This window comes from Leptonychotes weddellii, chromosome 3, assembly GCF_054177405.1.
Source record: "Leptonychotes weddellii isolate Sample4059 chromosome 3, ASM5417740v2, whole genome shotgun sequence".
NCBI lineage: Eukaryota > Metazoa > Chordata > Mammalia > Carnivora > Phocidae > Leptonychotes > Leptonychotes weddellii.
Genome location: NC_138371.1, coordinates 33999775 through 34018330, shown reverse-complemented (window position 1 = coordinate 34018330; position 18556 = coordinate 33999775). Strand labels below are relative to the sequence as shown.

At 37.4% G+C, this 18556-nt stretch overlaps 1 protein-coding gene and 1 pseudogene across 3 annotated transcripts in view; both read left to right on the top strand.

Annotated features, from left to right (window-relative positions):
* PLCL1 (phospholipase C like 1 (inactive)) overlaps nt 1–18556 on the top strand; it is a 327021-nt gene that overhangs the window by 147516 nt on the left and 160949 nt on the right. The window lies entirely within an intron of this gene.
* Nucleotides 7587–11207, top strand: LOC145720725 (HIG1 domain family member 1A, mitochondrial pseudogene; annotated as a pseudogene).

Below are 18556 nucleotides of genomic sequence, written 5' to 3'. Positions count from 1 at the left end.
TATAGTGGATTGCCTTTGTTGTCTATCCAGCACTATCCTTTGCTTTCTTTTGGGAACAGTGCCTCCTTACCTTTGGGAATGGCTCAAGCTTCCAGTGGGCACTGCTTCATTCTTTATATGACTCTTTCCTACTCCATCATTTCTCTTATCACCACAGTGGGCCACAGTGGACTGGTCAGTAGTGAGCATCTGACTCAAGCTGGTCCTTCCCCTGAGATTTTCAAATGAATTAGGAAAAATTTCCTTTGGGCTGGGGGAATTTATAATGTGTGAAACCTGGGAGCTTCTGATAACTAGGTTTGCTGCCCCAAAAAGGAAACCAATCTACAGTGAAAGGGTCAGACTGTGGAGAGAAGTGTACTTCTTGCAGTTTGAGTGTTCAGTCCCTTAATAACGTAGATACTTTAGTATGCTTCCTATATATTTTTACTCTGCTTAAGCTGATCTAACCTTGGTTTTTGTCACTTAGCAAAAAGAATCCTGATGAACATACGGGCACTGTATGTAGGAAAGATGTTTTATTAAAGGCTGGCAGGTTGGCATCAAAGTAACTGAGGTTTTTAACCCTCTGAACTGGTTGGTTGTTGGATATGACTGAGGAACATGGACTTGGGTTGGTAGAAGTCCCATTAATTAAGTGATTGATTGTTTTCTGATAAATATTTAACGGTCCACAAGGCCAATCAAGAGACTTAAAGACTAATCAGTCTCTTTTGGTTGGTTAGGACAGTTGTCCGAACTCATTCTGTGTGGTGAGTGTTCATGATCAGTTTACTGGGACTGATTGGACCCTATCACTGTGTTCCCTGCCTGAGCAAATAGGTCCTTTCTGAAGCATGAATCAGGACAGCCTTGGAGTATACCCTTGAGGCTCCTTATTGGCAATATAGTCAAGTAGTGAAAGTTTATGTCCTGTCTTAAACCTTCCCAGCTCTAAGTCCATACTTTCTTGCTGATGAGCCAAAGAATGTGATAAACTACTCTCTGCTTAAGTGAAATTCATTGATAATGGCTCATTTTGTTTCCGCTTCCAGTTAGTGCTTACCTTTTAATTCACTGGAGCAAGCTACTTGTAGATTTAAGGTATGATAGTAAGAGAAGGGGAGAAATGACTTTTTTTGTGGAAGCAGCACCCAATTATCAGTAGGAGAAGCCATTAAATTTATCAATGCTGAAATTCTTCCTAGTGATGAGCCTCTCATAGAGCATGACCCCTCTTGGTAAATAGTATTTTATATCTTATATGTATTCTGATGTGGATCCTACATTATTGCTTTTATGGGAATGAGTCATATTTCCACATAGTTTAATAATATGTACCATTTGTAGAGAACTGCCATGTGCTAGATACTGCTGGTGCTTTCACACACTTTATCTCATTGAATGCAATCTTCGGAACAGTGTTATTTTATAGGAGAGGAAAACTGAGCACAGAGAAGTTAAGCAGCTTAGCTAAGGTCGTCCATTTAATAAGAGGGCATAACTCAGAAGACACCCACCAATGTTGTGTTTTCATATTGGGCTCCTTGTCTGTAGAGTTACCTCCTTACCTGCCTTTTTAGGTGGGGAGTGGGCAGTGGTTGCCGTGGTAATCCCAAGGGAGAAGAAGGCCTCTGGCAGCTTGCATTGATCATGATCTAACCCAGCTATGAAGGAGTCTTTTTTTTTTTTTAAGATTTTATTTATTCATTTGAGAGAGAGAGAGCACAAGAGAGCACAAGCAGGGGGAGAGGCAGGGAGAGAGGGAGAAGCAGACTCCCCGCTGAGGGGGGAGCCCGACATGAAGCTCGATCCCAGGACCCTGAGATCATGACCTGAGCTGAAAGCAGATGCTCAACCATCTGAGCCACCCAGATGCCCCTGGAAGAGTCTTGATATCAAGTAAGAATCACTAAATCCTACACACAGACTGAGTGCAGGTTGATTATCTCCTATTTTGATCAGAGGTTAATTCCTTGGGTTATTGAGAATTATTAGGTAGTACCTTATGGTGATTGAGTTACTGACAGAATTTATGGGTTTCTTAATAATTTCTTTTGATTCTAATTCCTAGAGGCATTTCATACCTGAAAGTTATAAATGGACCAGAATTATACACTTGCTTAATATGTTAATATATCAATGATCAGCATTTCACCACTAACTCCATTTTATTTTATTTTTTAAAAAGACTTTATTTATCTGAGAGAGAGGGAGAGACAGAGCATAAGCAGGGGGATGGGCAGAAGGAGAGGGAGAAGCAGACTCCCTGGTAGTAGGGAGCCCGATGCAGGACTCTATCCCAGGACTCTGGAATCATGACCGGAGCTGAAGGCAGATGCTTAACCAACTGAGCCACCCAGGTGCCCCACCACTAACTCCATTTTAGAGGCATCTGGATTGATGTACTGATACTCTCCTACTAAATTCAATTAGATCTATAAGGATCAAAGTCTTTTCTAAGTGTTTTATTATATTTTCTAAGTGTTTTTAATAGTACTTTGTGTATTCCAGAGTTGGTTTGTTTTTTTTTCTAATGTTGTCCCATTTTTGCTAATTTCCTAAGTAGACACCAATGTCATAGTAGGATATATCTGTGTGAATCTTGACTGGTCCACAACCTAGAACTAGTACACAACTCCATGAGGGGACAAAAAAGCTATCTTGCTCTGTGTGTATGTGGCTGGTCTTTTATTTTTCTGCCTTGTGTCCCAGTATATGCAATGGGGCTGGTACCCCATCATTTGGGTACGAATAGTTAGAATTGAAGTCCTGTGAGAGAGCTTTGCCATACCAGCTGTAGGACCTTGATCCTCATTTTTAGACCTTAGAATGAGGTGACTGAGAGAAATGATCTGCAGGTTTCATTCCAACTGAAAAGCTGGAATTTTCTAATGCTGGAGAACTGGAGATTTGTTTTCTGGTGTCTGATCACAAAGCTTTTTGGAAGTAGAATAAAACACCACAAATTATGTTGTTCACTGTGTTGGGATAGAAATTGAAGGCAGGAAGGCCTGCAGAGAGTCTCAGCTTAGTTTCTCAGATGGCTTGCCCCCTCTTTCCTTCAAAATGATGGGGAGAGATTTTTAATCTTTATCATTTTGACATCTGTGGTTTCTTTAATGAACAATCATCATAGTGGGTGTCAAGAACTATGTGGTAATTTCCAATTATTCTGCGGCATCATGTAATATGTGTGCATCTTGGGAATAAAAGCTTTAGAGAAATTTTTTGGCTAAAGTATGATTACATTCAGAAAGGAGGAGCTTTGTAAGTGATAGCACCTCCAGACTTCTATGAATTCCATGTTTAAGTTCATTAATGGCAGGAACTGTTTTTGGTAGTCTGCAATGTGCACTGTTCCTTTGTCCTTCTATATGGCAATAATGGGAGAGCTTTTGACAGGTGATAATGGTGATTTATTTTAATTTAGAGGATAAAAAAGTATTGAAAGAAATTTTCTCTTTGAGAAGAAACATTTGAGAAATCTCTTAAGGATTTGGGAATGGTATGTCAAGAATTACTATACTAAAATTGGGAACAGTTTCTAATTCCTATGGGAATATATATATATATATATATATATATTTTCATAACATATATGTTCATTTTCTAGGTGTATATGCTAATTAAAATCAGAACATTCTACATTTTAGGAACAGATATTACTTCCATTAATCTTTTCCTTCCCATGCCTATACCCATTACTTTAATTTGGGTATATATCATTCACTCTTCTGGATTATTGTAGGAGTCACGTTGCTTTTCTTCTGGCTCTCACCCTTTTCTAAATACTACTTTGTATCAGATAGAGCAAACCAGCTACAATCAGATTAAAGCCTTAAGTGGCTTCCTACTGTCTAGCAAATAAAACCCAAACACTGTAGCTTAGCAATGAAGATCCTTGATAGTCAGGTGGGATTCCAGCCTTGTCCACCATAACTCTCCAGCCAGTACTCTGTGTCCTAGTGGATTTGACTACTTGCTTTACTTGGTTGTTCTTCTGTTTTTTTCTTCCACAGACATTTGCTTGTGCTGCTTCTTTATATATTGGCTTCCTTCCATCTTATAATCAAGTCAAGCTTGACTGTCCAGGCCTTCTCAAAAACCCTTAAATTCATTCATTCTTTCTAATTCACTTCCATTAAAGTAATCTTTCTTTCCTTTAACTCTGCTAGAATATTGAAACTCAAACATTATGATTATTCCTTTGTGTTACTGTTGTTTCTTACATACATATTCTTTATGTTATGTCCTTTGACTAGATTCTAACTTTTGGGGGCAGAGACCATGTCTTTTGTTTTGTTTTTTCCTTGAACAGTACCTTGTGCAGGGTTGGCCTTGGTTAACTGCTAGTTGAATGGGCCGGTGGATGACTGGTCCTGGCAAAACCCCTTCCCTTGCTGCTTCTTTATTCTTGCTTCTTTCTTTGATTTAGAAATCTCTCACTAATGTGAAGTTGGTGAGTTTTGTGTGATACTGGGTACATGTAGATGTGTTAGTCTACCCTTAGGCTGATAAATTGTAAACACTGGTATTCTAGTCCTGAATCTAGTCCTCAGATTGCTGATGTTCTCCTGTTCTCAGATCATCTCCTCTACAGGAACAGCCACTTCACTCTTGGCCCATCTGGCCTCTGCTCAACCAGGAGTCACCCTTCTGGAGAACCCTTCCTCCTGATTTAAGTGCTAAAGGGAAGAATAACAGTTTTTATACCCAAAGCCTTATTTTGCCCACATCCTTATTTTCTTGGGCATATTCCCTCTCTTCTAAGTCAAATCCTGCCTGTTGAAATTGTTGGTTTCCCTTATTTTTATTTTTCACCTTCAATCAATTCCTTAATTGTGCCACATAGTTCTGCAAAATATTTCCCATGGTTTTTTTTTTTTTTTTTTTTAAGATTTTATTTATTTATTTGAGAGAGAGAGAATGAGAGAGAGCACATGAGAGGGGGGAGGGTCAGAGGGAGAAGCAGACTCCCTGCCGAGCAGGGAGCCTGATGTGGGACTCGATCCAGGGACTCCAGGATCATGACCTGAGCCGAAGGCAGTCGCTTAACCAACTGAGCCACCCAGGCGCCCAATATTTCCCATGTTTTAAGTTGTCCTAAAGCAGATCCACTCTGTTAAAAGATGATTTTTGACCTTCTCAAATTCAAACACAAAGAGACCCAAGTTTTTATATCCAGTTCTCAATGATCAAAAAGACTTCCATATTTCTGGCCTCTCTCAATTTTCTCTCATATGGCTTCCCTTTACTTGTGTGCTAGCTCCTGTATTTGGGTAAGTTCAGTTTATTAGCTGATAACTGCTCTCTGGTTAAGAGTTTGGTGGGGTAAAAGATTAAAATACAAGTGAAATGGACTTTTTTGGGGGAGAGGCATGGGGATCATTTAAATATTCCATGAGTCCATATTATTTCTAGCTTACTTTTTAAACTACTGTGTGTATATTTTTCTTTAGATAGTATCATGACAATTTGTTAGTGGAAGAAGGTTGGATCAAAGCCATTATATTAGTGTTAAAATTTAATTCAAGAAATAATTTATTTTGAATAAGTATAATGGAGGCTGTCTGACCTAGGGGCTGGAGAGCTAAAACATAAATAAAATAAGCATCAACCCTTACAGAAATAGAGAAGAGATCAGTGGATTGCAGAAAGACCATACTACCTAAGAATATTTCTGTCTTCACACTACATGGTGCACATATACAGCAGACTCTCTGTTATGTGTTATAGCCAAATGTGGTATTCATGCTAATAAAATATTTTAATCTCCAGAAAGTTATTGTAAATATTACACACAAATCACCAAGTTACAAAGAATTTGCATAAAATGAAGCACTGAGCATCTAACCACACTGATTTTTACTTCAGAAAGTAATTCAAGATCTTAAAGTGCCACTGTGATCATCACTATAAATATTGATTAGCATGATACTGAAATTGTGCCAAAACACCTGTGATGAGAGTTTAGTAGTAATTCCTGCCATTAATTAAATGCTAATTACGTGTAAGTGTTTATAACCTTTTGTTGTTCAATCCTCACATCATCTCTATCACTGGCCCAAGGTCACTCACATAGCTAGTAAGTGGTGGGGTTGGGCTTCAAACGCAGGGAATTTACCTTCAGAATCCATGCCCTTAACCACTAATCTGCATTGCCTCTTAATTACTTCAGTGTTTTCAAATTTTAGTAGGAATTGGAATAATCTTGGGGAACTTTCAAGATGCAGATTCCTGGACCAAATCCTAGAGACCTGGATTCAATAGATCTGGAGCTAGGCCTAGGAATCTGCATATAAGCAAGCATCTACATGATTCTGTAGTGCTGCAATTACACTTTGAGAAATACTGTCTCAGGTTTTTATTGTTTATATACATACACATAGGCATATCTGTAATGTCTTCTCTCACTCCACCAGGATTACTGGTCTAGTACATATACTGGAACATATTCTAGGCAGAGTTAGAACAATTCTTCCTCCGACCTGCCCCCAAAGTAGCTATGTGACTTTGGCCAAATCATTCATGTTAGTCAGGGTTCTTTCAAGAAACAGAACCAGTAGGATGTGTATGTATATATATATATATATATACACACACACATATATACATATATTTATTATAAAGAATTGGTTTATGTGATTATGGAGGCTGGTGAGTTCAAAATCTGTAGTATGGACCAGTGGACTTGGGACCCAGGAGAGCTGATAGTACAGATAAAGTCCCAAAGCAATCTTCTAGAGAACCTTCCAGAGATCTGGAGTCTTCCGGCTCAGGGAGACCACTCTGTTCTTTTCAGGCCCTCAAATGATTGCGTTAAGTCCCACCCACGTTATGGAGGGCAACCTGCTTTACCCCAAATGCACGGATTTAAATGTTAATCTCATCCCAAAACATCCTCCAAGTTGACACATAAAATTAACCATCATATTACTCAATTTCTCTGGGTTCCATAGATAAAATCTCTTCTGTAAAATCATCAGGGAATTGAACCAGGTGATCATAACTATGTAAAAGAGGCACCAAATGGGTGACAAATGAGACACACCCTGACAGCTGATGGCTTTAGTTTTTGTCACCCAGAGTTGTCTCAGCCAGTGTTTTTTAAAATCTGAATTATTGGTAGTTGCTAACAAATTTTACAAGAAAATCTGTATTTCTGGTTTCTTAAAAAAAATGATTTGGCAACATTGTATGGCCACAATGTAGCTGAGTTACAGATGTAACTTGTAGGGGAATTTGCTACCTCTTTGTATCTCACTCCCTGTGTCTCACTCGCTCAGCCCACAGCTTGTATTTCTGTGAGCTGCTGAGCCCAGATAAGCATTTGAGTTTTTGACCATTGCCTTCCAACTACTAAACATTTGTGGCAGCTCCACTGCCCTGATTAAAAATGAAAAAGGGAGAAGTAGGATTTCTGAAACAATTGAAAGCTTATGCCAGGAAATCACTATTTCTTCAATGTGTGCAGTATGGTTTATCACCTCTCCCAGGGTCACCTTCTCTGGGCTCCTCAGATCACTAACTTCTTTTGAATTAACAACAGGGATGCTTTTATATTCTTGTACACCTTCTTGGTAGGAGATAATAGAAATTGTGGAATGGGTTCTTCAGTCACTGAATGGGGTCGACCAGATCAAAAAGATGGAGGAACATTGATGTAAAAAGAGAACCTGCTACTTTTATATGGAGTTGAAATAGTTTAAGAAGGAGTTTCAATGTGTGGGTTATCTTTCCCATAGCAAGACTGGCTTTATAGGAAAATAGAATGGGCAGTTGTTTAATAGTAAGATTTCAAAGGTAAAATAACCTTATAACTTCCCCAGTTGCTCTCTGAATGCTGAAATTACTTCAACCAGGACAAAGCCTTTTATTTAATAATGGGAAAGAAAGCAGAGACCTTTGAGAATAGCAACACAGGGCCTAAGGAACAAAGTGGTGACATTAGATCCATATTGCAAATACATTTTGATGGGGGACTAGGGAAAAGATGAAACCCAGGGGCCTCGTAGGTCTGAAAATAGTTGAGGGAAAAAGAGTTCAGTAAAGAATTTACTTTACCGACTACTTAGTATGGCTGGCCCAGCCACATCTTTTTTTTTTTTCCTTTCCCAAGTAAACATGCCTAAGGCCACTTTTTTTTTTTTGACAAAATATGTATAAATTGCCTTCAGGACCTTGAAAATTAATTCCATCAGGCATATGGTTTGCAAACATGCCCTCCTTTTCTGTGTTTTAAAAAAAATGTATTTCAGATGTATAGCATTATTATGGTTTCTCTAGAAGTCATCCTTCATAAAAGTAATTCAGGAATGTTAGAATCTTTGTCAGTTTCTTGGCAAACAGTATTCAATTATATATTCATGCTCCTCTATAGGATGCACAATTTTAGAATTATTCTGGAGTGTTTCCAAATTTTATTTTGGAACTCAGCATTTGGCTATCTTTATTAATCCTAATCAATAATAGTTTATAATAGTCCTAAATGTGTTAGCTGTAAATCGCTACTGTATTCCATTCAGCAAGAGTGTTCTTGCTGTTCCTTTTCCCAGAGTATATATTCAGGTATTGACTTTCATGTGCCGGGGTTTTTTTCTCTGATATTTGGATTCCTGTGGATAATTTGTAAGAAGATCATCCAGAGAGAGAATGCCTAGGTTTTAATGTCTAATGTTAGATTTTCCACTTGGGAGACATACGCTTGCCTCTAGATTTTCCATTCTTAGAATTTCCTATTACTTTTTCTTTTCCTTTCTATTAATTTTGAACATATTAAGGCCATCATTTACTCTAGCCACTTGCTTATTTTCATCTTGAATAGATTTGTAGTTTTCTTATTTTTAAATCCACCTAGTAGTTTATTTCTAAGTCCCTTTTCCTTAAGTCATAGAAAGAGAAATATTATACTTAGCAGAAGTTTTATGCTTCCTATACTGTCTTTTGGAGTAATTTTAGCAAATTACTGACTATAGCTCTTAGAAGTTTGCTTATTATGCCATTCTGTTAGGAACTGTAGTCTTGTTTGGCTCAGAGACAAAATAAGCTTAGGTCCTAAGGCTAGGGCAGTTTTTCCCCTCCAACCAGATAATAGTCTCTATATGAGAGGTGGTTTAGAAATGAAACTTCAGACCTCAGGGGTTTTTTTCTGATCTACAAGGATAGGTGATAATAGTGCTTTCTCTTGGCTCAAAGGCTGGGATACTTCCTGCCTTTTCAATTCAGGTAAAGGTTGGAAAGTAGGAAGAAATATATTGTATTTTGAAAAAATAAATAGATGGACTTGGAGGAAGACTGTATTTGTTAAAAGTAGCCATTCTATTATAATTGGAAACATGAATAACTTGTATTTGAATAATAGAAGTGATTAAACTGTCCTTGGAATTTATATGGCTTAGTATATAGTTAAGTTTTTCTTTTTAAATGAGAGAAAAAGAAATTGTAAAAGACTCCATGTTCTCAGAATAGCTTGCAGATAATGCCTTTATCTTCATTCTTGTCCTCCTCCTTTTAAAGATACATAAACACAAATGACAGGTAGGATGTCAGTGGAAAAACCACCCAGTGGCCCCATGAGCAGACTGCTGAAGCTCAGGTCACCACATGCAGTTCGGGGCATTTAAAGAGAAGTAATATACATATGGTTTGTCTGTGTTTAACCACTTGATTAATCACAGGTGGGTTATCCCCAGTGGTTTTCAAATCTCTGGTTAGTTTTTTTCTTCAATTCAGAGTTCTTCTGAACCACATGTCATTGTGTGCTGACTAATGCCAACTAATTTCTTATACCAGGCTAGTGTCAGTTTGGGGCAGAACCAAACTTGGAAGAGGAGGTTGCTTCTCCAGCTTGGAAACGAGAAGGGCAGAAAGTCGAGCAGGTTCTGACATTGTGGAATCCTAGGGAGGACTGGTCCTTGCAGCCTTGGCAAAAGCTGCTTTACTACTATGTGAGAGAATCTCCCTTTATGTTAGAGGTTTTGTTCACTTTCTGTTCACTTGTTGATAACTGTCCTAAGCTTCGAAGTAACTTGGGTGGTATCATTCTAGGAAGGAGGATTCTTCAGTCACTGTGTCAACCAGCACAGATGTTTCTCTTTCTTCCTATGATGAAGATCAGGGATCTAAACATATCCAGAAATCTAAAGAAGCATGGGGTTTGCAGCAATCGTTGTATATGTCTGCTCACCTGATCCACATGTGTGTGGCAGCCCAAGGTTTTGTTGTGGGAGCAATGACCCTTGGTATGGGCTATTCCATGTATAAGGAATTCTGGGCAAGACCTAAACCTTAGAAGAAGAAAAGCTGTCTTGGTTTCATTGGTGGTGCTTGCTTTAGTTAGGCATCTCATATTGAGTTTATATGTTTATGCTGAAAATAAATCATCTGAATGGGTCAGACAACAACATGGTAATTTAAATATTGGCTTCCTTTCTTGCAGGTTTGATTTGCCTGGGAACCAAATTACTACTGACTAGTTAACTAGTTAGGTCATTCAGGGGAGTCAAATTAGCACAAAAGAAAGATGTCACTTTTAAATGTACTTGATAGTGGTAAAATATGCTCCTTCTTAAACTCTTCTGATACAATTAGTTACAAAGAGGACAATATCCCAATCCTGAAGTACTCCCAGTTGCTTTTGATGTTATGTAGAAATCCTGTTTAATTTAACTTTTTTCTGCCTGTTTTGCAGACTGATTGAGTACTTCAGTTTTTAGGGCTGGTTGGCTCTTAACCCTTTCAAGAACAGTGCATGGAATATAATATTATAAGCTTCCCCGCAACTGAAAATATGTGTATTTAAACCAAATCCCAGTTAGGTTTTTCTGTAATTGCAGAGTTATATTTATGCTGCTGTTGTATTAGAATAATTTTTAAATGGCATGTTGAAATAGAAATGTGTATTTTAAGTACTAATGCAAAGGTAAATGAAAAACGCTTTTTAAATGTATGAAGTTTGTTTATTTTCTCTGTAAGAATCATTAATGTTAACAAATTACCTATAGTGAAGTGATTAATGATTTATCAGCAAGGAGTTTTGGTCAGACATTATACACAAACTTTGGTATACTCTAGAATGCTTTATTACACTTGTGAAATTTTCTTGTCTAACCTGAATTTACATTCCATGGTGATAACATGGTAAATGTAGTGTTAGTAAAGTAAGTGAACACATCAAAAAAAAAAAAAAAAAAAAGGAACTTGGGTATCATTAGATACAAAATGACAACTGGAATAAATTCTAAACTGAATAGTTAGAACTGAAATAGTCTGCTCTTTTTTCCATTTCCTTTGTTAATTTATTTGGGGGATTTCTTTTTTTTTTTTTTAAGATTTTATTTATTTATTTGAGAGAGAGAGAATGAGAGAGAGCACATGAGAAGGGGGAGGGTCAGAGGGAGAAGCAGACTCCCTGCCGAGCAGGGAGCCCAATGCGGGACTCGATCCAGGGACTCCAGGATCATGACCTGAGCTGAAGGCAGTCGCTTAACCGACTGAGCCACCCAGGCGCCCTATTTGGGGGATTTCTTTAGTGACTCTCTGATGATTTGCATACATATTCATTATCTACTTGACAATTAAAAAGTTGGTCAGAAAAGTTATCTCTCCCTCATGATCCTAAATGAAAAGGTAAGAAACCCAAAGGAAAAATTATGTCTTCTCTCTTGGCTTATTTTTAATATTAATACAATGTCGGTGCTCTTTAAATGCTGAACTTTGTAATGCATGTGTACTTTGAATTATTTTGTTCAATAGAGAGAAGCATGGAAAAAAATTATATGCTTCCTCATGTAGCTCAAAGGCCTGATCCATCAGAGCTAGAAAAACTATAGTCGTCTTGGGTGACTTTCAGTTTCTCCCTTGTTCTTGTAAGGCTCACTCTCTTCCACACACTAATATTCTCTAACAGTTCCTACTGGTGATGTGTGTCTGGCTAAGTAACTTCTAGTCAATGTAGCCATTATTGAGCTTAATTGTCTTTCACTTATTCCAGTGGCATTCTATTACACCAAGATAACTTACAAGTCTAATTTACCTATGTGGATATTACTTTTGTTCATTACATTGTGCTCTAGAATTTCAAGGCTCTGAAATTATTTTCTGCTTTTTAGAAGTCCAAAAATCAAGCTGTTTTCTGTTATCTTCTTTAATTTTCACAAGGAAATTGGATTAAGTTGGATGGACCTCTGGCCTTGGGAGAGCTAAGCCCAAGCGGTCACGTAAAATTCAGACTATGGAGGCCCCAAGAGGCTAATGTAGAGGTTCGAGCAAGGTGAATACATAGCATAAAATTATCAGAGACCTCCTAATAATGATAATAATGAGAAACAGCTGTCATTTGGGGGTAATTACTAGGTTTTGGACTCTTTATGTCTATTATCCTAAGGTAATCAGTTGGGAAGGTAGGATACAGTTCAGACTCCTATTCTTTGCATTGAAGGGCTTTCAGCATATCATAGCAGCAACTTAGCTTTCTAGTTTTCATTTCCATTCCTCTACTATCAATTATCGTATCTGGTCTGAATGGTCTATTTATGGTTCCCTACAAACATATCTTGCATTTTTTTTAAAAAAGTGGTTTTATTCACATATAATTCACATAACCATGCAATTTACCTATTTAAAGTATATAGCTCAGTGTTTTTTAGTATATTTATAAAGTTGTACAACCATCAGCACAATTTTAGAATATTCTCATTACCTCCTCCCAAAAAAACCCCATGCTCATTAGCAGCCGTTCCCTTTCTCCTCTCCACCCACCCTTCTATAAACTACTAATCTACTATCAGTCTCTATAGATTTACCTATTCTGGTCATTTCGAGTAAATGGAACCATACCATCTGTGGTCTGGTCTGTGGCCGGAAAGACTGGCTTCTTTCACTTAGCATGATGTTTTCAGAGTTCATCCATGTTGTAGCATGTGTCAATACTTCATTCCTTTTTATTGCCAAATAATATTTTATTGTATGAATATACCATATTTTTTTTTCCAGTCATCAGTTGATGAACATATAGTTTGTTTCTACTTTTTGGGTATTATGAATGTGCTGCTATGAATATTCATGTTCAAGTTTTTGTGTGAATACATGTTTTTATTTTTCTTGGGTATATACCTACAAGTGTAAATCCTGGGTCATATGGTAACTCTGTGGTTAACCTTTTGAGGAAGTACTAGATTGTTTTCCACAGCAGCTACACCACTTTGCATTCTCATCAGCAGTTCCTGAGGATTCTAATTCCTCCACACTCTTGCCATTATTATTATCTCGCCTTGTTATTATCTGTTTTTTTGATTATATCCATGCTAATGGGTGTGAAGTGGTATCACATGGCGGTTTTGATTTGAATTTCCCTGGTGACTAATGATGTGAAGCATCTTTCCATGGGCTTATTGATCATTTGTATATCTTCTTTGGAGAAATATCTATTCATAGCCTTTGCCCATCTTCAAAATGGATTTGTGTTTATATTATTGGGTTATAAGAGTTATTTATGTATTCTAGATAAAAGTCCCTAATCAGTTATATGAGCTTCAATATTTTCTCTCCTTCTATGGGTTGTCATTTTAGTTTCTTAATGATGAAACACAAAGGTTTTTAATTTTTAATGAAATCCAATATGACTATTTTTTCTTTTTTTACATGTGCCTCTATTGTCATAATTAAAAAGCCATTGTCTAATCTGGGGTCATGAAGATTTACCCCTCAATTTTCTTCTAAGAATTTTATAGTTTTATCTCTTGCAGTTATGTCTTTTACTCATTTTGAAATTTTTTTTTTGAGAGGGAGGGAGTGACAGAGAGAGAGTGAGTGGGGAGGGGCAGAGGGAGAGGGAAAGAGAGAATCCTAAGCAGGCTTCACACTCAGCACAGAGACTGACAGGGCTTGATCTCACAACCCTGAGATCATGACCTGAGCCAAAATTAAGAGTCGGACGCTTAACCAACTGAGCCACCTAGGCACCCCACTAAATTTTGTGTATGGTGTGAGTTAGGGGTCCAATGTCATTCTTTTGCATATGGATATCCAGTTGTTTCTCCACAATGTTGCATTTTCGAACTTTTATTTATTCCCAGAATGCTCTTCTGTCTTCTTTTTGGCTGTTGAAATCCTTTGAGTCAGCTCACTTTTGCTTCCTAGAAGTCTTTTGACCACCTTAAGTTAAAGTGATTTCTCTCCTTTTAACTTATCTTTTCATGGGTATGTACCTTTTCTCTCTGCATAACTAGAGCCCAAAACTATACCTTATACCCTCTGTGGCCTATGAAGTATCAACTGATCAGTGTCCCTTAATGCACTATCAAAGTCAGTGGAAGACTGGAAGAGTAATGGGCTTTGGTCCTATAATTCTGATGTTCTTAATAGTTTCATGTGTGACTATGTTTGAGTTGCAGGAGGTTATCAGAGGTGTTACAGCTCTTTCATGTTGATATCCTGTAGATTCTTATGAGCTTATTGACAATTATGTTAAGTACATTAACAATTCTAGTTTATACTGCATTTTATTTATTTAAAAAAATTTTTTTTTTAAAGATTTTATTTATTTATTTGAGAGAGAGAGAATGAGAGACAGAGAGCATGAGAGGGAGGAGGGTCAGAGGAAGAAGCAGACTCCCTGCCGAGCAGGGAGCCCGATGCGGGACTCGATCCCGGGACTCCAGGATCATGACCTGAGCCGAAGGCAGTCGCTTAACCAACTGAGCCACCCAGGCGCCCATTTTTTAAAATTTTTTAAAAAGTTTTTTATTTATTTGACACAGAGAGCGAGCGAGTGAGAGAGAGAGAGCAAGCACAAGCAGGGGGAATGGCAGGCAGGGGAGAAGCAGACTCCCCACTGAGCAAGGAGCCTGATGTGGGGCTCAATCCCAGGACCTGGGATCATGACCTGAGCTGAAGGCAGACGCTTAACTGACTGAGCCACCCAGGTGCCCCTATACTGAATTTTAAAGAATAATAATATTGATATTTATATAAAGCTTTCAGGATTTGGTAAATAATTTCTAATATTTGCTTTTTGTGTGAAGAGAATTTGGGAATAAGGTCTCGTATGAAAAATTCTATGTTATTCATATTCATATTAGATATTCTTATTAGATATTCTAATATTCATATTAGATATTCTTACTATGAATGTCTAATATGCTTTTACCTTCAATGATTGACAGAATGAGACAGTTTTTGTAACACTGTAGATTAGTGAATATTCTGCAAATTGGTGTTTTTTTCCTGAATTATACATTGGTAACCCTGCCATTTCCTGATTTAATAGAGAATTGTCTGCCAGTTGGTTTCTCAGTGAGGATGTGGTTTAGGGAATAAGGTTGTATTTCATGAGAAATTCTGTAGGTTATTTTGTTCCCTTTACTGATCGATAGAATGGGATATGTCTTATGCACATATGGCAGATCAGTAGATATTCTACAAGGTGTACTTGTTTTTTTCTGAGGTTTATAATACTGAACCACCCACCTATGCAGACATATGAGGACAGGTCTTCCATGAGGTATTCTTGGGAAGGTGGCATCCACAAGTTCTACATTCCTTGATACTTTAAAATCCAATAATCTCACAATTCTGTAATATATAAAATATTCCCAGATATAACTAGCTCCTTTCCAAATGGCCATGGGAGCCTAGAAGAGCAAAAGAGGTTTCTCAACCAACCAGTCTCTCAATAATGTCACAAGATTTTGCTTAGGAAATTGAAATTGTCTTTTTGTTACTATGTTTTTTCATTGCATTTCTTGTTCTGGTGGTTTCCAGAACAGTGCAATGTTAGTAACTGCAGGCTACTTCCTTCCTTACCCCTTTCCGAGATATGAGAATGGTCTGGGTGATCTGATGACTGGTTCAGAGATGGTTGTTTTATTATCTCAGAGTGAGTGGTTTAAAAAGATAATTTACACAGAATTACCCTCAAAGTGTATGTGTGCATTTAGTATATATATTGTACTCTGCATTTTTACAGGATGTGTGCAGTGGAATTTGTACTCTATAATACAGATGAGATATCTGGTTTCTCAAGGCTAGCCTCTGAGTTAATTAGGTGGAACTGTCTTCCAGATGTGTCAGATAGTTCCAGGCAAGTAGTAACTATTTATAGTTGCTTCTCCATTGGTGCCAGAAGTAACTTTGCTCTCCCCTGAATTCCCTCAGCATTTTATCTGTCTCTTGCTGCTCTCATCACCTTCCACCCCCTGTTGTAGCTTAGCTCTAGCTATCTACTTTATATCCCTGTTTCCTTTTCACATAGTTTGACTCATGATGTTCACTTAATAGGTGTGGTAATCACTGGTGTTGGACATCAAATATTCCAGTTCTCAGCTTTCTGGGCAGGTGATAGGATCATACTTTGCGCCGCCTTTGGCTACGTGACTCGCTTTGGCATAGAAGTAATGCATGTCACTGCATTTAATAGCCAGTGTTCAACTCTACTTTTCCTTCCTCTTAACTGTGATTGTGTGATGGGATGAAATCTGAGTCTCCGAATGACTTCCAAAACCAGAGCCCCCTGTTGACCAGCAAAAGACGTGTAGTTTGAGTAAAAAAATATTTTTAGTGCTTTAAATAGTTGAGATGTTGGGGTTGTTTGTACACATCATAACTAGCCCATCCTGACAGATGCACTAGATCTGTACTTCCAATACAGTAGCCACCAGCCATATGTGGCTATCAAACCCTTGAAGTATGGCTGTCCAGTTGGAGATGTGCCATATGTATGAAACACATACTGGATTTTGAAGACTTAGTATGAAAAAAGTATGTAAAAGATCCCATTAGTAATTTTTAAATGTGATTTACATGTTGAAATGATATTTTGGGTATAGTGGGTTAAATAAAGTATATTATTAAAATTCATTCCCCCTGTTTACTTTTTTAAAAATTATACATGTGATTGTATTATCTTTCTGTTGGACAGTGCTGCACTGAACCATAAACTTATTGAAGACAAGAGCTCTATCTTTCACTCTTGTTCTCCTACAACATCCCACAGTATCTGGGATATGGGATATGGTAAATAAATATAAGTTTAATGAGTGAACTATGTCTCCATCTATATTTAGTTTAACATTAATGCAGTATTCACCATGAAGCTTATTTGTATCTTTGTGTTTAATAATTTCCTCTTTTAGTTCCTTTAGCTAAAGAATAAAAATGCTCAATCTTTTTAAACCATCAGAAAATTGAATGCTATGCTTTTATGTTGTTTGTGTTATGTTAATGTTGTAAAATGTTGCACACTGCAAAAATGCTGGGATTATGGTTATTAAATATGTGACCTAATCAGAATTTTAGCATGGTTAATCCCAATGGCCAGCATTTTTATATCATTGTAAAAATAACCAAGAAGTCCCTATTTGTTTAGTCATATTGTGACCTTTATTTATTTGCCAATGTCATCCATTTTTGTTATTTATATTATTGTTTTGCCCTTTGTATGAGACCTTATGCTACAAATCAAAAGGAAACAGGGAGAAACAGAGCACCCTGAGAACCTTCTGCAACAACAAATGTGGATGACTCCTTATATGAGGAAGCAGGGCTTTCAGGTTCTAGATGAATGAGACAGAAAGCAAAATAGGTGGTGAAAGAAGCCCTTGAAAGTAGCATGTCTTGGGGCACCTGGGTGGCTCAGTCAGTTAAGCATCTGCCTTCAGCTTAAGTCATGATCTCAGGGTCCTGGGATGGAACCCTGCATTGGGGCTACCTACTCAGCTGGGAGTCTGCTTCTCCCTCTCCCTCTGCCCCTCCCCCCAGCTCATTCTCTCTCTCTCTCTCTCACTCTCTCTTTCAAATAAATAAATAAAGTCTTTATATAAAAAAAGTAGCATGTCTTTAAAAAATAAAGAGTGGAGCATAGGGAATATAGTCAATGGTATTGTAATAATGTTGTATGGTGACAGATGGTGGCTACGCTTGTGGTGAGCTAGCAAACTTAGATTTAGGCTTAAATGTAGACTTGTCGAATCACTATGTTGTACACTTGAAACTAATGTAAATGTGTGTCAACTATACTTCAACCAACAAACAAAAGAGTAAGCTGAGACTTTTAGGAAAAAAAAAATGGGTGGAGGAAACACGAAGTAACAAAGATGCTAGAAAAAAATTATAAGCACTTAATAAATTATAGCTATTGGCATAGGATTGTATGAACCTGGAGGGAGTTATGGAAGGACATATACTAGGCTATTCTATTGGCTCAGGAGGTACAGGGGAAGGAGATAGATACCTCCATCAAAAGAAGCAAGGACTTGTCTACAAACCAATTTATATATAATTTGCACAAAATCCTATGTTATGAGTACATGCATAGAAATACATATGACACGGTGGTTACCAAAATATTAGTGATAATTCTCTTTCTGGGTGGTGGCTGAATTTTGGATAATTTTACTTTCTTTGTTATACATTTGACTTCTCTTCCCAAATGGGCATTTTGTTTAATCAGTAAATAATCTGATCTGGCATTTTTGCATTTATGACAAAGTTTAAAGTTTAGGACAAAGTTTAAGGATCCAATCAGAAGTTGTCTCTATTAGTTGTATTCCATTGAAATGACTGTCAAGTTATTATA